Consider the following 21,948-nt stretch of genomic DNA (forward strand, 5'->3'; position numbering starts at 1 on the left):
GAACTGAGATTCCAATGGCTAGGATGACAAGAAAAGTCATCAGCTTCTACATACCCGTGGAATCCAACTGGCATTTGTCACCAGGATCAGAGGTATCAATGGTGTGAGCCCAAAGGTCCAGAAGGTGTGGCAGCTTCTTTGCTGCCATCTGATCTTCAGTGGCGCCTGTGTGAAGCTCAACATGGCTTCAATTAACATGCTGAGGACTGTGGAACCATATGTTGCATAGGAGGGGTACCCAAACCTGAAGTCAGTAAATGAATTGATCAACAAGCATGGTTATGACAAAATCAACAAAAATTAAATTGCCCTGACAGATAATGCACTGACTGCTCAATCTCTTGGTAAATATGGCATCATCTGCATGGAGGATCTGATCCACGAGATCTATACTGTTGAAAATCATTTCAAAGATGCAAACAACTTTCCGTGGCCCTTCAAATCATCTTCTCCATGAGGTGGAATGAAGAAAAAGATCAGCCATTTTGTAGAGATGCTGGCAACAGAGAAGGACAGATCAATAGGCTATTATTAGAAGGATGAACTAAGGTATCTACCATGAATATTTTTGTAATCTGGTCAGTTATTAAACAGTAATTGCTTTCAAACTGAAAAAAAATTTTTGTAGCTCAGTCTCCACTGTTCTACAAAATAAGTCAGGCTTACAATTAAAAAAAAAAAAAACACAAGGCATAAGAAAAAGCAGAGGAAAAACACCACTCAGAAAAGACAAAGAATATGTCAGAACTCAGAACGAGACACAGAATCTGATGTTGGAAACACCTAGAATCCAAGTTAAAACACTATGAGTAACATGTTTAGAGCTCTAACCCAAAAGGAGGACACGCAAAATTGGACTGGTAATTCAGCAGATAAATAGAAACTATAAGAAAGAATAAAATGAAAGTGCTAAAAATTAAAAGTACAGTTGAGAGAAATTAAAAATGCCTTCAATGGGCTCATTAGGAAACTTAACTGAGCCAGGGAAAAAATCAGTGAAGTTGAAGATATGTCAGTAGAAACTACCCCACCCAAAAACACTGAGAGAAAAGAGGGTGAAGAACAGAACAAACAGGACTTTCAAGAGGTGTGCAACATAGGTTCTAATATAACTGGAATCAGAAAAAGAAGAATGTGACAAAAACTTGCAGAAACAATGGCTGAAAATATTCCAAAGTTAATATAAGACATGGAACACAAATCCCTAACACAATTCTCTTGCCAGGAGAAGTATCAAAAACCTCAGATATACAGATGATACCACTTTAATGGCAGAAAGTGAGGAGGAACTAAAAAGCCTCTTGATGAAGGTGAAAGAAGAGAGTGAAAAAGCTGGCTTACAACTCAGTATTCAAAAAACTAAGATCATGGCATCCAGTCCCTACACTTCATGGCAAACAGATGGGGAAAAAGTGGAAACAGTGACAGATTTTATTTTCTTGGGCTCCAAAATCACTACAGACAGTCAATGCAGCCATGAAATTAAAAGACACTTGCTCCTTGGAAGGAAAGCCTTGACAAACCTAGACAGCATATTAAAAAGCAGAGACATTACTTTGCCAACAAAGGTCCGTCTAGTCAAAGCTATGGTTTTTCCAGTGGTCATGTATGGATGTGAGAGTTAGACTATAAAGAAAGCTGAGCGCCAAAGAATTGATGCTTTTGAACTGTGGTTCTGGAGAAGACTCTTGAGAGTCCTTTGGACAGCAAGGAGATCCAACTAGTCAATTCTAAAGGAAATCAATTCTGAATATTCACTGGAAGGACTGATGCTGAAGCTCCAATACTCTGGCCACCTGATGAAAAGAGCTGACTCATTGGAAAAGACCTGATGCTAGGAAAGATTGAAGGCAAGAGGCGAATCGGGCAACAGAGGATGAGATGGTTGGATGGCATGACTGACTCAATGGAGATGAGTCTGCGTCGACTCTGGGAGACAGTGAAGGACAGGGAAGCCTGGCGTGCTACAGTCCATTGGGTCACAAAGAGTCAGACATGACTTAGTGACTGAACAACAAAACAACACAAGAACAAAAACAACACAAATCCTAGATGATCAGAGAACAGTAAGATAAAAACAAGCAAAAAAATTATTGTCACCACCGAGTACCAATACCACTGAGACTGAATTCCATTAGCTCTGCCACCACCAAGCACCTTTGTCAACACAATCACCAGGTCAGCAATTCAACTATACACATGATGGCTATCTCACAATGCTCACCTCTACATACAAGTCTCACTCTGTGTTAACGACTGTTCAAGCCTGGGTTACAAGCTTGTACCACAGCTGTAAAAGAGATGAGTTTTCTTGGGAATGTGGGACCTATAATATGAAAAATTATCAAAATGTAGAGAGGATATTTAAAAGTCCACTGTGTGTATGTTAGTCACGCAGTCATGTCTGACTCATTGCGACCCCATGGGTTGTAGACTGCCAGACTCCTCCATCCATGGAAATCTCCAGGCAAGAATACTGGAGTGGGTAGCCATTCCCTTCTCCAAGGGATCTTGCGAACCCAGAGATCAAACCTGAGTCTCCTACATTGCAGGCAGATTCTTTATCATCTGAGCTATGGCATGCTAAAAAGAAAATAAATGATTTTTTAAAAAACTTTCCACCTATCTAACCAACTCTTATTGTACGGCAGATCCTTCGGTGAAGTCCTTGCATCCTAGAGAGACTTTCTATAAGACAAATATTTTATTTTAAAGTGGTACCACATTTAAAACCAGTGTCCCAATCTGAGGAACCTAAAAGTAATGGGGGAGTGGGGTGAAGCTACATAACAAAATAAGCAAACATCTTCACTGAATGTTGGTTTTGCTTAACGTTAAGTAAGGTACAATGCAGATATATACAAACATACAATGCACACACAGGTTTATTATGGAACAGAACTCAGCACTTCTATGAATTCATACAACAAATCATGAAAAAATTTAAAGAAATGTCATTCTTACAGTTGTCAACTCTTGCTTCCCCTTCATCTACCATTCTGTAAATGATGACAGAAGTTTGAGGAGTCCCACAGAGGGAGCCATTAGCACTTAGTTATACACCAACACAGATCCAATTATAACAGTTATGTTCGAGACAAGTGACTAGACTACAGGACAAGCGCATCTATAGGGTGAGCAGAGAGGAAGGTCCACTAGACAGGTACCTGACAGAGAAACCACTGAACAAGGAAGCAAGCACTGACGGGAAGAGATGGGGGGCAGAAAAAGAAACAAATTTCATAAGAGAAATATTTACTGAGCACTTCCTCTGTGCCAGGCAATGCACTAGATGCTGAGGTGACAACAGGCAACACTTCATGCCTCCAGGGAGCCTACATGTAGAAAACCGATACCATCTGCTTATCCATTTTACCAAAGGCCCAGCCCTATTTAAACGCCAGCTTTAGTATTTCCTATGTATACTCTCAGGCGAAAGTGGAAATGAACAGAAAAAAGGCCACAAAGAAAGAAAACTAAGATCCTGGGATGTAGCTGGGGTCAAAGCTTCAAAGCAAGGCATGCAATATATAAATCCACGTCATTTCTTGCTATTCACCCAGCTTTATCTGCTTTTCTCAGATCCGTGTCTTTGAATACATGGTCTACCAGAAAATCCCTTCCCTCCACATGGCATTCTGGGCCTCTTCTAAGACTCTTCACAAATACACAGGAGTCATTACCTTTCTCAGTTCCCTTAAGTCTGCATTAAACACACCTCTTCTGGCCTAGACTAACAGCACTCCGTGTTTCCCCATCTAAATGGGCATATCACTCTGTTCTTAAAACTCCATAAAAACTCCATAAAAGGGCACAACACCACAGCCTGGCTTTGTATTTCCAGCACTTACCATGACACTGATACCCTTTCAGTTGCCTACACAGTGATACCAAGATACCCAAATCATCACCGTATCGTAAAGGCAGCCAAAGACAGACATGTATGGCCTTCCTTTACCAGCCGTGCAGAGAGGGACAAACTGGAAAGCACAACTCCAAACCAAGGGCAGTCACTGTGGATGGCAAAGAAACCACCAGCACGAAAACATCAAACTCTAAAATGAGGCAACTCTTTCAAAATAAATGTCCTGGGCTGGATAGGAAGTGAAAATAGTTATGACACAAAGCCACTGTAAACTCTTCATTCAGGTTACCAGCATGAGGGGGGAAAAAATCAACAAGGAAAGAATACAGAGCAGGTATAAAATGATTCAGAAAGGCCAAAGTGAGCTACGGTAGAGACTGCATCACAATGTAGATTTCAAGGAAATATCTGGAGGAGGAGGAGGTGATGCTGTGGTTATTCTGTGCATCCATGAAGGGGAAGTGCACAATGGCATTGTATACTGTCACAAACTAACCTCGTTACACCAAGGAAGCCCTGGATGAATGCCTGTTCAGTCATCAAGGCAAGGAAAACTCAGCATAGTTGAAGATTTCCAAAAATGAGCTGAGCATGTAGGCATGCATATTGTAGAAGGAGAAACAAACAAATCAGGATATATAAAATAAAATCTGTGGAGCACTTTTACACATATAAGCTCACTTGAAAATAAGAAGCTCAACAAAGATCAGTTAAATATCAAAGATGGCAAAGCCGCAGAATGTGAACCAGATTTGAAAATGATACTCCTGCTAAAGATTAGTGCTTCTAAATAGTATTAATAAAATTCTCTAAAAACACTGGAGGTGCTCGAGTCAGATTTCCTTGAATATGAAATAGCATAAGTGCTGAAAAATATGAAACTAGACATAAAACATTGTATTTGAGGAAAGAAAAGAACAAAGCAAATTTAATGTTGATATTTAGCAAAACGTTTCATTAAAATCTTGAGTAGATTAAAGATGTCTGGGGGGAAAAAACCAGCAAAGAGTCTTAAGTTTAAATATGGAAGAGAGCTAAAACTGTTAGAAAAAAATTTTAACTCAGTTATAAATAGAAATGACATTCCTATATAAGGTTAACAGACTGGTGAAGGATAAAAGAAAAGGGGGAGCCTTTAGAAAACTGAAGGTAATTTCTATAAAAACAATGAAAAGAGATCACAGATGACGATGGAAGAAAGCAGCTGCAAAATTTTTTAAAGAGATGAGGAAAGAATATTTTACCTTGTAGCAATTATGACCTTTTTGGTAAATCATCAAGGTTCCATTGAGCTAAAACTCTTGTTTTTTGTGGCATTTCATTTCGTGTCACATCCCTACTTAAAACCTTCAATAGCTTCCCAGGAGGCTTAGGACAAGTTCAAAAACCCAGCAGATGGCCTACTAAGCCTTTTCAAAACCGGGCCCCTGTCTACTTCTGCGTCATCACCTGCTTCTCTACTTTCCAGCCATTCTGGATTTCTTTCAGTTCTTTAAAAGGTTCAGTTTTTCAAAAGCCTCTAGCTCTCACCTTGCCTGAGGGCATTTGCACTTTCTGCCAGGAAAACTTAGTTCCCCAACTAAACCATGCCCTTCTCATCCTTCAGGTCCCACTTAATGTTACCTCTTCACCATGGCCTTCCTACCTGCTCCCCACAAGGCAGATCCCCCTACCCTGCAAGTGCCTGGTACTTCTCCTCTGCCTCCATTTCAAGTTCATAGAGTCTTTGAGGACCTACTTCTCTTTGATGCATCACTCTATCACAGTTTGGTATACAGTAGATACTCATTAAATGAAGTATCTAAATGAAGGGCAGATTCTCAGGATATAGGACAGGTCACCTTAGAAAGAAATAATAAATTACAAAACACCAATTTGCACAAAATTAGCTTTTGTTCTACCTCAACTATTTGAAATTATTAACAATTAAAATAAAATTTTTTCTTTTTCTTTGCAATGCTAATCTCAAATTTTAATGGTAATATTACCAGTAAAAATTGCTGTTGTTGTTCAGTTGCTAAGTCATGAACTGCAGCACGCCAGGCTTCCCTGTCTCTCACTGTCTTCTGGAGTTTGCTCAAACTCATGTCCATTGAGTCGGTGATACCATCCAACCATCTCATCCTCTGTGTCCCCCTTCTCTTCCTGCCTTCAATCTTTTCCAAACATCCCACTATGTGTGCATGCTCAGTTATGTCCAATTCTTTTGCAACCCCATAGACTGTAGCCCTGCAGGCACCTCTGTCCATGGGATTTCCCAGGTAAGAATACTAGAGTGGGTTGCCATTTCCTTCTCCAGGGAATCTTCCCAACCCAGGGATCAAACCCGCATCTCTTGCACTACAGGTAGATCCTTTACCACCGAGCCACCCAAACAAGCCCTAAAACATTCCACTAGTGCCTGACAAAACCAGGGTAGGATATGTGGATAAATTCGAGGATACGTCATACCTGAACCAGCTTTCATAATTTCCCAGAGATTCTATTCATCAGAAAACTATCGTTTCTACTACTCTTGGCCAACATCAGCATAATGGGGCAAATCCAAGTCAGTAAGTTTTCTTCAACTGGTACTTATCACCTTTTTTAACTTGCTTTATCTTCCTCCCATGAGTGTGTGTTTGTGTGTACTTAATCTGATTATTATAATACGATTTTACAAGCTGCCAAGAACCTAATCTTTAGGCATAGTACAAAATCTAAAACTGAGATCTAAAACTGCAACTTATCTAAAATAATTTAAAGCAGTCTTAAACAAGAAAACAATAATGCATTCATCCATGTTGTGTTAACTAACTTCCAGAAACCAAAGTTGTTACTTTCAAAATCACTACTCTCCTCTAAATCAAATAGGTCAGAAAGCTCTTCATTTGTTAATATTTGATATTAGGCCTTTCTCTTAGGAAAGAATGCAAAGTAACAACAGAATCCCACAATCATAGCAATTAAACAGGTGTTTTTTTTAAGTAAAGTTATTTCAAGCCAATTATGACTGAATTTACAGTAAACTATTATCATCAGAGCAGTGCTATGTCCTTTCTGTTTGTTATTAAAAATCCAGACACAACCCACCACACAAAGGGGTACTGATTTACCTGCCTGGCACTTGTAAGGGTCACTTTCCATACAGAAATGTTCATCTAAAAGCAATGAAAGTTTGTTTCCAAAACACTTTATCTAACAACCAAACCACTGCATTCCCCTATCATGTGTACCTAAAAAATAACATCCCCAAGCTATCCTATCAGCAGTGTTCATCTACACGGCAAAACAGGGAGCAAAGAGAGCACCGGGGAACCAAAGGGGTAGAATTCCATCCATCCAGTACAACTCGTTCCCAAGGGAGCTTTAATTCTTCTGGCTACCCTTGAGGGTAACTTTAAAAAACAACAACAAAAAATGATGCAGGCAGGAAAAAGCAGCTACTGTACCTTGCAGGTTAAGCTATTTCTAAATCCCTCAACAATCCAGTCTAAAGTAATGCAAAAAGTAGACAATGCGTTTGCATACCTGAATTTAATGAAGCCTGCTCTCCAGCATGCACTGTAGGCATGGATCTCTCAAGGGGGATTAGAGCTCAAACAATAAAATGCACAAGGTTATTGGCTTAAAATCAAGAAAAACAATTATTTTGTCCTTGGTCTTAAATCCTAAAGGAATTTTTTCTTGCCCAACGAAAATTATATTATTTTTACCTTGATTTCTTATTCCTGATTTCCAACATATCACTAAGAGCACTATATTTTATTTACTGGTTTAAAAAAGATCAAAACAGAATCAAATCAAAACCACAAAGACAAGATAATGGATGGTACTTGCAGTACTACCTTTTACATTCTTCTATGTATTATGTTTAGGCAAAACTTTTGAATATACAAAAAATACTAAGAAATTGTAATACATGTAAGAAGATATATTTTAAAGACATATCTTTTAAAATCTACATGATTTAGTTTATCAGTGCCTGATGATAAAACGATCTAGGTGGAAGCAAGTAAATAAAGTTAAAAAAAATGCACGTTGGTGGGCGAGATCTTTCTGGGGTAATGGAAATGTTCCAAAATTGGATTGCAGTGATGGTTACACAACTCCATAAATCTAAAAAAAAAAAATCATTGAACAATACTCTTAAACTCTTAAAACATGAATTTTATGGTATGTAAAGTATACATCGCTAAAACTATTAAAAATGCATATTCAAAACCCATACTTGCTAAAGAAATTCACAACATTTCTGTGTAGGTTCCATCTTGGTAGAACAACTGTCCTTCCTGCTTTGGCTGAGGTGATTTCCAGCCCTGAGGTTCTACAATATTCATAGTTCCTTTCTAACTTTAATAACCAGCAAAAGTGATTCTCATCAATTACAGAATAAGATGTTAAGTAAGTCCCTTTCCTCCTTAACATGGACCTGTGAGGGTTCCTTTGAGCTAAGCAACTGTAGCTCTCTTAAGGATGGGTCTTGCTTACACACACACACATAATCATGAGGCTTTAACTAACAGAAAATTCTACTTTCAGGTAGAAAAATTTTTTTTAGACTCCAACTCCTACATATTGTTAAGCAACATCAATAACATATCTCTGTAGACTTCACCTCCAAATTTTATTTCACTGAAATCATTACAATTACAGAAGAGACACCTATCTGCAGATTGGAATGGCTGCCATTTTACTTCAAAAGTGTATCTATGGCTGATTCTTGTTGATGTCTGACAGGAGACAACATAATTCTGTTAAGCAATTATTCAATTAAAAAATAAAGTGGAAAAAAAAGTGTATCTAAACCACAAAACTGAATTCACAGAATAACTTCATAGCCTTTATTACGGTAGCAAATTTAATCAAAGTCAGTCAAAAGTTAAAACGGAACATGACTTATGTACAACCTTCATTTATGAGAAACAGAATTAACGACCCTCTGAGAAAAGTCTGAACTTGCAGTTGTCCTAATCCATCAGTGCCGATGGAGCTGAGTCCAGCCTCCCATGTGACTAAAGGTCAGAAAGCCTTGCCAATGTAACCTATGAACTCCAGGAAGCATATTTATACCTTGAGTAACCACCCCAGGAGCAGTAGGAGCTCAAAACATGTTTGGGAAATCGGATTCCTAAAGAGAAGAAGAAAGCATAGGTTTGAAGAGCGCACCTTCAAGTCAGACCGGTTTCAATGGAAGTTTTGCCTCAGCTGCTGACTAGCTGGGTAATCTGGGTAAAATATTTTCTCTCCCTCACCCATTTGGTCAAGTGTACCACAGGATATAAGAAAAACATCTACTTCATAGGAATGTTATGAGAACACACATACACACATATTAATATATCCATGAAAAAAATTATTTGCCATAGTACCTAGTATTCAGTAAGGCTCAATAAACAGAATATGAGAATTTAATTATTATAAAGAAGACTGCCCAACAGAGAAACCACACCCCAAATTTGATCCTAATTAGAACTATCTCAAACACAAATGTTTCTAAGAGTTTAATTCAAAATGCTGACAATCAATTCCAAAGACCTGAAATGGGCTAAGTCCTTTAACCTAATGCATAAAAATAATTTTCTGTTAATTCCCAAATTGGAATTCTCTAAATGTTATCAGACTCTTCAGGTGGAAGGTCCTCACTCACAGCTTTCATTTCCCACTGATAGAATTGTACCCAAATTCACCCGGCAGTATTAAGAAGTAATTGTACAAAGGTGAATGAGAAATGAGGCCACATCTTTGACTAATCCACACTTCCAAGCACTGCTCTATAGAAAGGAAACATTCTATAAACGATCAAGAATTTAAATCCAAACAGTAAAGTGATGCATCACCAAAAAAAATAGTTCTAATGTTGAGTTTAAGACTGAAAGTAAATTGGAAAACCCTCCCAAACAAAAAAATATAATCTTTTAATTACATTATTTTCTCAAGTTGAAACATGTGACCCAACTGCTTCCATCATCAGATGTTAAAGAATTTGAGGTTCTGTCTCCATCAAGAAATTCGATGTTGCCAAAAATTAAAACTTTAGAATCTAAAATTCTAATTTTCAAGTTCTGCGTAAACAGTCTTTTCTATTTAAAAGTGACTTAATACTTCAAATTCTGCTATTCTTCTACTAAAATTAACGGTTACCTAAAGGATTCCCCTCACATTTGGAATCTAAGTATGTGGATTCGTTTGTTCTTAGATGCCTTCTGCTATTATTTGACATCCATCTATTACATGATAAAGTCATACTGCCACACTAACAGCCAAAAATGAAGTACTGATACTTTGTTAACATACTTGCTAATATCCATTAGAAATAAAGGAGATAACCACCAAAGTTATCGAACTAAAAAGGGGGAAAAAAGGTGAATTTTAACAGACACACTGAAGAAGGCTTCTTTTCTCTGCTCACCTCCTTACAAATTCTTATAGCCATATTCTCAGATATACTGGAATTTTCTATCACAAAGTAAATTGAAACATAAATCATAATGAAAGGTTAAATTTCTGCAACAGAAGCCACTGTCATTTCCAACAATGCAACTATTGTTGAAAGAGTCTGTCGCAGATTCTTAGACACACACAGTGATGAAGCAAGGCTGGGTTGGGGCAGGGGGAGGCATACTTGAAGGGATTTCTCCACCTCTGTATTTCGGTTTACAATGTAACAATACCGCACCTTCAAAGTAGAAATACCAAGTAAAATCTGGTTCTCATTAAATGCAGCCTATCTGGAACAGAATATATCTGATTCGCAATCAGTCAACCTTCTATTACTCATCTATGCGAGATGGCCCTGCAATTTCCCTCAATGGGAGCCTTTTCTTTTAAAACCCCAGGGAATACTGTGGATGCCACACTCTGATTTAAATGACTCCTAGAAAATTACAATGAAAATAATGGCACCTTTAGCCCAGGGAACTTGCATAAGTAAAAAAATCAAAAAACCTGAGATAAAGGGGTAAAAAACCCCTACCAGAAGCCCCTCAATCAGGAATAAACTATAAGTCTGAGCAGGAGAAAAAACGAATTCTCTTTGGAGAAAGAAGGCTTATGTCTAATTATTTTTTTAATATACCAATTTTTTTTTTAAAAAACTAGGCTCAGAAAACTTCCCAAATAAGCAAAATCAGAATACTGAAGTGCTTTCTATATATATATACATATACATCAAATAAATCCTTGCATTGATTAGGTTAGAAGGCCAGACAACTCAAAGGGAAGACTCTCCAACCCCTCTGAAATGGTAGATTATTTAACACTCGTGATTATTAACTTTATTCAGCATTCCTCTTTTGGAGCTCTATTATTTCCAAACCGAATTTTTTTCTCCTAATTAGGTTTCCTTGTACTTGTGAAATGCTCAGCATACACTGTGCTGGAAGCTTTAGTTCTACAGCTTCTCTCTTCTGGCTCCTTCCCCCCCTCACCCACCCCTCACCCTCCTGGAAAAAAAAGATTTCCTTCCCAAATGTTCTCTTCTCTGCATTTGTCAACAGAAACACCCACTGGCGGTGTCAAACTGGTAATACTGCTGCAGGCTTCCTTACTCCCGATCCAGAGTCAACGGCCAAAAATGCTCAAACCTAAAATAGTACTTTTATTACAGAAATGTAAAAGATTGCTAAGGTACTCAACTATCATGTTCTCAAAAAGAGGCACATCTTTTTTAAAAAAATTATTCTTAATGGACCCTAACTGTATTGTTAAATACATGATTATACTACCCCTCCTTCAACACTAAATATACAGGGACAAGTAAACATAGGTTCTTCACATTTTATGACACTTAAAGAAATTAAAAACAAATTTACATCTAAATGTCATTCACCTGTAATTTCGAATAGCCTCGATAAAGAGGCTTTTTTTTTTTTTTTTTTGGTAACCCTACAGCAAGAGGAACAACCTGTAAATATTCCAGCAGATGTTACCTAAAAGGACAATTCTATTCTATACATATTGATATTTATGTCTGCTGTTTCGGTCAAATGCCCCTGGACAAATTAATCTGTGTAATCCTTTACATTAGCTACATAAACCATTACATCCAAACAAACCTAATTCAGATGCATGGAAAGAAATTATTCCGTGTCTGCGATACTTTCTAAAATCAGCTTAAATTTCAATCAACAGAACACTGATCTGCAACTATTTAAATATCACAGCATCCGTCTAATCTCACTGTGGAGATACTAAGGTCAGGTTTTTCTTTTTCAGGCATCTGTGCTTTAATACTCAAGTGAAGCGAAAAACAAAACCCTCAAGGAAGATCTGCCTTTACGATGAAAACGTTCAGGTTATTTTTTCCCCCAACGTGGGCACAGAACGTGTCAATGCGAGCAGAACCTGTTCGTGCTCGGAAATGGTTCCAAACCCCAGGATTTAAATTTCTATGAGGGTCCAAAGGGTACGAAGGTCTGGGAAAGGGCCAGTTTCTGCTTCTCCCCACTATGCTAGTCTTGAACTTCGTAATGACGCCTGAAACTTGTTCGGGGGAAGGTAGAGGAGCCGCGGGGCAGGCGGAGGGTCGCTCGCCCACCCTCGCAGGCAGCCAAGGTCAGCAGGGCCGGGGCCAAGCTCGCAGTCCCCGGCGGGTCCCGAACTCACACGGAACTCGAGAGGGGGGCTCCGGCATTCAGGCTCCTCCTCAGCGCCGGCGGGAAGGGGCTTCCCTCGCCGCAAGCCCGGGGGAGCGCGTGCCGCGGGGGCAACGGGGCGGGGATGCCGCAGACCGGCCGCTGAGAGGAGCCCCGCGGGGCGGCCTCGACCCGCCGCCCCTCCTCATACCCTCCCGTCTCCCTACACCCCAAAATACAGCCCTAGTCCCTCGCCGGGGAAGCCCTTCCAGCGGCGCAATGGGGCGCTGAGGAGGAACCACTCTAGACTGGGGTGCCCTCGCCGCGTCGCCCGGTTCGGAGGGGACCCGCGCCACCGCCCCTTCTCACGTCTGCCCGGGGGGACCGGGTGGGTCTCCTCTCTCAGAAGAAGCTGGGTGAGCACGAGGCCGATGTGAGGACAAGGAGGCTTGGCGAGCGGGTGGCAACGAGACTACTCACCCCGCCGAGTTCCCCACCTCCAGTCGGGGACCCCACAGCTCCTGAGGCCGCCGTCACCGCTTTACCTTCCCCAGCGGCAGCGACAACTAATCGAAACCCTCGACCCCGCCCTCTCGCTCAGGCGACGCGCAGCCTAATTTGCTAACTGCCCCGCCCCAACCGTCCAATTCGGACCAATGGAGAAGCGCCTCAGATTCTGACAGGTCCCTCCTCCGTCCCGCCCACTTCTGATTGGAACCAATAAGGAGAGAGCGCTCGTCCTCGGGCTCGGGCTCGTGCGCCCCGCCTGCGCGGCTCGTGCTCTGGTCCCCAAAGCAATAGACTGCTGGTTCCCTGTATAAGCTCGTCTGCGCGCGTACGCGCGCGCCGCGCCTCCTCGCGCGCCACGTTTGGTTGCCCCGCCAGGCCCTAGCAACCTGGGCTGAGTGGCTGGGAGGGGCGGGGCCGAGCCGCAAGCTGACGACGGGAGGGGGGGTTGGGGGGGAAGATCGTGACTGAGAAAGGGGCGGCTGCGGGGGTGGGGGGCCGAGGAGGCCCGGGAATCCGCCTGTCACTGCGGAAAAACAAGGGGAATCCTGCCTGCAGCGCAGCTATCCTGGCCTCCCTCCGTAGGGACACGTGCGGGGGGAGGGAGGGATCGGAGAAGAGAGGGTAGAGCACATTTGGGGCGGAAACCGAGGCACTGCTTGGAAATAAAGGATGGAGGATGGCTTATCTCCGTTGTTGGTAAAAATCATATCGAAATCCATTGCTGCTGGTGCCCAACTGTTGCAGCTGCCCGTGCTCACACACACACATTCACACATACGTTCGTCCATCAGCCTGCGATCCCTTAGGTGATTTAGGTGCAAAGAACTAGTAGCCTGAGGATTCCTTCCACAGCAGCTGGATACATGCTAACGGCTGTTGCGGCAGCAGCAGCTAACCCACAGTTCCGCTTCGGTCCAGTGCTCAGCCACACAAGATTCCCCAGCCGGCGTGAAAGCAATGAAGTCATCGCCCAACCAGTAGAAATGTAAAGATCTTAATACCTACTATGGATCAGGCTTCCAACAAGAATGAAGAGGTGATGACATGGAAGGAGATACATTTCCAATGCCACTTCTTGAAATCTAAGACAAATAATACTTTTAAAGACATTGCAGATTAATCTATGTAAAGCTGCATAATTCCCACTTAAAAAACAAACGGGAAAAAGAGATTTTTTTTTCTGGTTTATAGGAGAAGCGCAGAAAATAAGCAGTGTATGAGATCATAGCAGCCACCAAATTAGAAATAGTACTGTACTGTAATGGGAGTTAGATATCTTGGATAAAATCCACTTGATCTATTCCTGTTGTGAATCTGGTAACAATATGTAACAATATGCTGGATTTGACCATTCAGTGCCCTGTCAGTAGGGTTTTCTTTTTCATAATATGGTGAATATTTGATGAGGAAATGAAGGTGCCTGCTTTACCTTCAGCTTCTCAGGAAGCATATTAGAAAATTTTATAGGTAGGAACAGTGAATGAGCAGTGAGGGAAAATGGAGTCAGAGGCAACAGCAGAGAGCTTTACAGAGTTTAATGCCACCTCCAGATGCAAAGTAACAGTTGCTGTGACCTCAAGCTTCACCCATGTGGAGCTAGAATTCCTATGGCAATCAGTCCATTGTCAACCTTGTACATTAGTGCCTTTGTCCCAGGAATTGTAGCAGCATTACCTTTGAATCAAGTGAAGACTGGTTTATTTGTATAGATTCAGAATAAAATAAGGAAAAGCCAATAACTAAGTATCTGGTGCTACAGGTTCAATTTAGTTTTAAGTGGTAATATTAGATGCTTTATAATGTGCCATCCCATGTATGCAAATATGACCTTCCACTTAGGGACCTTTGCTTTGATCTTATTTTGAGTGGTGGTAAAGGGGTTCTTCAGGTCACATCCAGTTCAGGGAATTGCAATTTTGATAAACAGCATATATTTTCTATGTTCATAAGAGTTAAAAAGCACCATGCTGCCATTTAACTGAGCTCTTTTCTTATTTAGAAAGAACACTAATACTTAACACTGAATGAATGCCTGCTATGTGCCAAGAACTTTGCATACATTTAGAGTTGCCAGATAAAATACAGGAGGCTTGTTAAATTTGAATTTCAGATAAACAATGAATAATTTTTTAGTAGAAGTGTGTATTTTTATCCTAGATACATGTGGTACAAGGGTAGAGGGCTAAATAAGCTTTCTAATCACTATCAAAAGAAAAAAACATTTTTTGTAAAGCCCCTCTGGTGCCAGACCTCATAACACAATCAGTATCCGGGAGAAAAGCTTAAAAACCAAATCAATGTGTAAATTTGTAGTGTTTGTAGAAAAAGGTGTGCATACTCATCCTAAAAATTATTTGTTGTTGATCTGAAATTCAAACTTAACTGGGCATTCTCTATTTTTCTTTGTTAAATCTGGCAACCCTACATAATCTCTGAGCCTTATGATTCTCTGTAAGATTCTCTGATAGGTCACTTTTTTCCAGATGAAGAAACAGCTTCAGAACCTCCTCAGCATTTATTTGCTCCTTCTTTCTACTAATAGAACTACAACTGTGTTCAGCTATCCATGTTTCCAGGGCAGTGGGGGCTTATATCTCTTAGCCAATCAGCATGTGGCCCAACTAGACTAAAGGAAAGGACTTAGCCTATGGTTTGAGACAGAGGTTTTCCCTGTCTATCCTGCTGGATGAATAAGGAAGCATATATCCCAGGTGCTACTGGCAGCCATTTTGTTACTAGGAGGAAAATCAGACTTAGATCAAAGCCTATATAAATAAGGCAGAGTTGGAAAAAAAGAAAGGAAAAAAAAAAACTTGGCTTCTTGATGATGCCACTAACTTGTCTGATGAAACAAATTCTGCCTTTTCTTGCAGTTTGGATTTGAGTTTCTATTAGATGCCTCAGAAGCATCCATGTGTGCTACTTATTATGGCTCTCAATAATAAATGAACAAGTAGTCATAGAGATGTAAGACATTTCTACCCTGGATATATGTGGAACAAGTCTTGAAGACTAAATAAGCTTTCTAATCATTGTCAAAAAGCATTTATGAAATGGCTATCTGGGCCTAGACCTCATAAAACAATTAAGATCTAGGAGAAAAAGTTAAGAATCAAATCAATGTATAAATTTGTTTATCAGAAGAGGTCAGCATTAGTTATTCACTGGCCCTGTTCAGAGCTTAAATTAGACTGTCAGATCTTACATGTTTTTGTTTAAAGTTCATACCATTTGGGAAAATGTCATTTTAGAAATGCAAGTCCAGTACCTCAGTTTAAACTATTAAAACCTCTATTCCTATCTTCCAGGCACTAAGTTTAGCCACAAACAGGGTAGACAGAAGAGAAATGTCAGCCTCAAAAGACCCAAGAGGGAAAAACCACACCAGAATAGAATGCCATATGAAAGTGGATGGTTGGCAAGGCAGTGTAGCTTTAATGGCTAAAACCATAGACTTGGGAGCCAGATTGCCTGTGATTAAATGCCAGTTCTAGTTATATCCTTGGGCAAATTGCTCAACTTCTGTGTGCCTCAGTTTCCTCCCCTGTAAAATAGGGATGATGACAAGTGATAATAGTGCTCACCTCACAGGTCTATTTGAATGACTATTTGTGAAATGCTCCACAGAATACCTGGCCCATAGCAAAGACTTTATATTGTTGAGCAGGCTCAATTCTGTGGGGTATAAACTGGAAACAATTTCTTTTTCTTCAAGTGACTACTTTGAGCCATGATTTTACAGCAAATTTGGCCTTTCTGTCCCTTCACAATTTGGACAGTTTTTCTGACTCCTGTGTTTTTGTAGCTATCAAAAATCAATTTAGTCTACTTGAATGTTGTGTTTGAATTAAATCCCATCCCTCTCCCCCTTTTGCCACCACCATTGTCACCTGCTAGGATTGTGACTCGAGGGACCTGAAGTGACCAGGGGGTGTGGTTCACCCTTGTTCATGTCTACTCCAGTTCCTTTGAGGGCCTGATCAGTTCCCATACCAGCCCTTACTCCCCACACCCAAAACTGGGGTTTGTAAGAAGTAGAGGGGAGAAGGAGCCATCAGTTCTTCTCTTAACAACCCATGAACATTGTCCCCTGCTCTCCTCATTTACCCCCACTCTTGGCTCTAGTTGACCTCTGTGTAGAGGGCATCTGAATGACATGTATAGATTCCCCCTCACGGATCTATCTGTCACTTTCCCTACAGAAGCCCTCCTAAGCAGAGGCAACAGGAAAAAAAAATCTCTCAAAATATTGTTATTCATTTGTCAATAATGCACAGAAAACAAGCCAAAATTTCCAAAAGTCAACTCAGTAAGTTAGAGCTCCAATAACTCAAAGAACCATTTGAGCATCCTGAAAGAATATTGCCATGTTTACCGCTTGAATAATGGTTTCAATGGTTTGAATAGTGTGTGATCTTGGCCAAGTTACCTTCTCTGTGTCTCAATCTCATCTGTAGTAGAGTAATACTAACGGGTTTTTATGAAGATTAACACAGGGTTAGATGAATTAATACAAGTAAAGTGTTTAAAGCAGTATTGACTCTAAGAAACTGATCAAGAAATGCTAGCCACTGTTATTATATTATGACAGGCATTGTACATAGGCCATTTCTTTCTACTCTCACATCAACCCTATGAGTGATATCTTAGTTTGGTTTTCCCCCAAAGCAGACCCTGACACAAGGATTTAAGTGTTCATGGTTTTGAGAGTTGATCCCAAGAGCATGGGCAAGTGAGACAGGGAAGAGAAGGAAGCCAATAATAGGTGGGTTATCAAGCCAGTGACTTCTGTAGGCGACTGGAGCTCAGGATTGGCCAGGGAGTTCCAGGAGATGATGGAGAAGCTTCTCCTCTCCCAGAAGATGAGATGCTGGAGTGTTTAGCCACCATTCTGGAAGTTCTTCCAGGCAATAACTCTCCAGAATTTTCAGTTCTCCCAAGATGTCGGCCAAGTATGCTCCCACAGCCTGGGAAAGAACCTCAGGCAAAGAGTCCCAAGCAATCACAATAAGTGGCCTCAGGCAGGTGGAGGTGAGTGCTAGGAAGACCTTGCTGGGGTGACCAGAGTATGTCCCTCAGCTAAGAATATCATTATACCCATTTTATTTTTTTTTATTATTATACCCATTTTACAGAACTGTATCTTACAGAATGGCAGTCATTTCAGAAAATGTTCTTCAACCACAGGCTGGCAGCATAAATAGCAGTGAATATTATGGACTCCACAATTGATGGGGTGTTTTCTTGGAGAAATATAAACCTTCTAGGAAGAAGCCTGAAACTTGGCTATTTTTAAAATCCTCTCAGATAACAGTTACATCTAGAAGCCTCCTCCAACCCACCCCCTTTCCCTGCCCCATTTTCAATCCACTAGAAAGGCTGTGGATTCCCTGGTCTACCTTAGTCTAGAATGCTCAGATCATCTGAGATCAGTGGTATCTAGGGAGCTGGAGTGTGGCTGTGCTAATAGATGCTGTTACTGGTATAGAAGAGCTTTTTATTTCAAGAGGAATATCTAATAAGATAATGGAGATGTGCTGTCTTTGGCTTTGAAAGAAGCGAGACAGCTAATTTTATAGCTAGCAGCAGAAAAATAACACTGAGAATTGGGGCACAAAATGGAGAGTAATCCTAGCATCCTTCATCTGGCCTAAATAATTTCATAGTCCTGAAACCCCTGATCTGGTGATTTTAGGGCAGTCCTCCACATCCAGTTCCCTTTCCCCCCAACATAGTGCTCAATAAATTATGAAAGAGACGTAAAGCCAGAGGAGTATGTTAGAAATACCTGTTGTCTCAGATACCTGTTTCTACTGAACATTCGCAATTCTATAGAATTTTAAAATATCAATAGATTACTTTCTCATGTGTTAATGTCTTTATCCAGATGCCATCATATTTATACCCTAGCTAAATAGGAGTCTACTGACCTTTCTTTAGAGATAATATTAATCAATGTTGTTTGAGTGCTTGGTGTGTGCCAGGCGTTGTGCTCAACATTTTGCATGGATTATCTCATTTAATCCTTCCAATATCCCTCTGAAGTCATGCAGTGGTTTTAAGATATCTCTACAAAAATTTACCCTTACTTCTCCCTTCAAAAGATAGTGTGTGTTAGTGTCTCAGTCGTGTCCGACTCTTTGCAACCCCATGGACTGTAGCCTGCCAGTCAAAATGTAGAACTATTAATAAACTCCCCTCTCCTGTAGTGTGGGCTACATTTAGTGAGTCGCTTCTAGCAAATAAAATATGGCAGAAATGGTGGCCATAGATGGTCATGACCTGAGACCAGGTCCCAAAAGGTGTTGCAGCTTCCTCCTTCCTCTCTCTCCCTCTAAGATCACCCACTATGGGAGAGGTCAGCTACATGCTGTGAGGACAGTCTCAAGACTTCCTTATGGAGAGATCATGGACTGAGGAACTGAAGCCTCCCATCAGAAGCCAGCAAAGAATTGCCAACAGCCATGTGAGCGCGCTATCTAAGAAGCAGATCTCTAGCCCCAGTCAAGCCTTCAGGGGAGTACAGTCCTGGCTAACATCCTATGACGGCTACCACATGAGAGGTCTTGCGCCAGAACCATCCAGCTAAGCCATTCCTGAATTCCTGACTCACAGAAACCATGTGATAACAAATGCTTACTTGTTGTAAGCCACCAGGTTTTGGAGTGATTTGTTATACTGGTGCGTAATTGATGCTGGTGGTTCCTGTCTCCATTTTACAGACAAAGTTGTAGCAATGTGCCCAAGTTTACCCAGGTGGTTGACTGTGGGACCAGGATACAGATCCAGGTGATTAACTCTAAAAGCCTAATCCTTAACCACTAAGCTATACCCTCTCAGCAATAGAAACCATTTATGTAACAGTGCTGTGTGCCAGGAACTTCTTTTACACTGTCTCATTTACTCCCACAACAGCTCTGCAAGGAAGATTTTTTTTCTGCCTTCCAGTAAAAGTAAAGTAACTTCAAAGTAAAGTGACTACCTTCTTATAGGAATCAAATGATAATGATGTACATAAAGGTATATAAGAGAGGCAGCACTATTATCTATTCCCTTTTTGTCTGTTGCTTACTTATTTAGCTCAAGTGTAAGGTGACTTGATAAGCACCTTACTGATATCCTTCTCTCAAAGGGTTTTGAAAGTTTAAAATGGCCCCAAATGATGGCCTTCCCTTGAATATATGCAGATAGACTGAGATTTAGCTTATACTAAATATTATCCTATCTCAAGATTTTAATTAAAAGTGGAAAAATTTAAAACGCACCTCTTTTAATTTGTAAAGGAAACAAATTAAGTTCATAGAGGCTAGGTAGTAAAAAGTAATCAAATGGCTGTGCCATTCACTTTCTAGGTTTAATATCAGACTTCACTGAATGCAATTTTATAGACCTTTTTATAAGGTGCCTTGGAATTCTGGGCTAGTTATATAAAAACATACACAGCGGAAAACACATTGATCTTGCTTCTTCTCAAATCCATAAAACAATTCTTGCTCTTTTAGAAATGTTCTGACATAATAATGAGTGATTAGATTAGCATAACATTGGTCTTGTGTGTACGCTCCTATTTGGTATCTATACAACATAAAATGAAGCAAAGATTAGTCTTGTGTGTACACTCCTGTTTGGTATCTATACAACATAAAATGAAGCAAAGATTAGTACCATTATATAGTTACTGTCAACGGAGAAGTGGAAAAAAATCTAGTAGGCCTCAGTTTTTGCCATCTGTACTAATCAATGTTACATATTAATGGCTTTGCACTGAAAATAAAGAATATGTTTTATTCATTTTTGTTTTCCCAATGCCTAGCACAAGACCTGGTGCTCACTAAGCATTTGCTAAATGAACCAATCAGTGAATAAACTGATCAATGAGTTTCAGCATCATTTTGTGCTGTGTTAATATACAATAGTTGAAAATTAAGGAGTCAGACAATTATCTGAGGAATATCCATTTTTTAGAAGAAGAAAGAGAAAAAGATGAACACAAACAGGTAGGTAAATTGAGGCTATACCATTTGGAGGAGGCAGGTTGGAATAAAAAGGTGTAAGAGTTATGGAGTGAACCTGATCTACCTGTACAATTGCCTTGAGTCTTGGCTTCACTTCCCCAAAAGAAATTCTTAACTAGCTTCATGGATAAAAATTCAATATGGCTTCCAATATATTTAAGGAAATGAAAAGGTACAATGCTTATTTTATTTATTAGTCAACCTTTTTGCTACCAAGAGACACAACGATTCAATTCCATGTGTATAAGTTTTTATTAGATTCTCAAGTGAAGCCTAAGATATGATCTGAATCACATTAAATAATATGCATCACAGAGCACAGTCTTTGTACGGTTTGTTTCTCCAGTAATTTCTTCACTAAATTCTCATAGATTTCATTTTTAATATGATCATAAAAGATCAAGTCCACCTGATTTCATCAAATATAATTTTTATAAGATAGATTGAAATAAGAAAACTGTCCACACTTTTAAACAAAACTCAAAATATGCTACTTTGTTTACTGATAACTGTAAGTTACTTTGAAATGCATTAAGAAAACAAGATGAATTGATGGATAGATAGAGGGATGGATGAATGGGTAAATATGTAGTATATGTGGATATAAGCAAATAGGGTAAATGTTAATTATAGAATCTGGGTGGTGGTATGTGGACATTTACACACCACGTATGTAAGAATGTGCAATTCTTTACACTTTTAATATTTTGAAAACTGATTAAAATGTTAGGGAAAATCCTACTCTGATGGAAATATATATGTTGCTTTTTGATTTTATGTTCAGGATTTCACACAAAGTCATGACCAAATCACTACTGGCCTCAGTGTTCCAACTTAACTAGGACTGGGCACACACACACACACACACACACTCACAACATGTATCATTAACTTGCATTGCCATGATAATCCCAAAATAGAGACCACTTATTATTTCACATGTCTGTAAGATTTTCCACAGAATCCACCCACCACCTACGCCATAGAATTTTCCAAAAATTTA

The 21,948-nt window shown here is 40.0% G+C and overlaps 1 protein-coding gene across 3 annotated transcripts in view; it reads right to left on the bottom strand.

Annotated features, from left to right (window-relative positions):
• The window catches only part of CDKL5 (cyclin dependent kinase like 5), a 174,211-nt gene extending 161,184 nt beyond the window's left edge, over positions 1 to 13,027 (bottom strand). For 2 of the 3 annotated variants that reach the window (XM_043895532.1, XM_043895530.1), the window contains exon 1: positions 12,901 to 13,027. The gene's annotated coding sequence lies outside the window, so the exon portion shown is untranslated. The remainder of the gene's footprint in view (positions 1 to 12,900) is intronic. The other variant, XM_043895531.1, reaches the window with a different exon arrangement.
• Between the last annotated feature and the right edge of the window lie 8,921 nt (positions 13,028 to 21,948).

The sequence above is a fragment of the Cervus elaphus genome, chromosome X, assembly GCF_910594005.1.
Source record: "Cervus elaphus chromosome X, mCerEla1.1, whole genome shotgun sequence".
NCBI classification, from domain to species: Eukaryota; Metazoa; Chordata; class Mammalia; order Artiodactyla; family Cervidae; genus Cervus; species Cervus elaphus.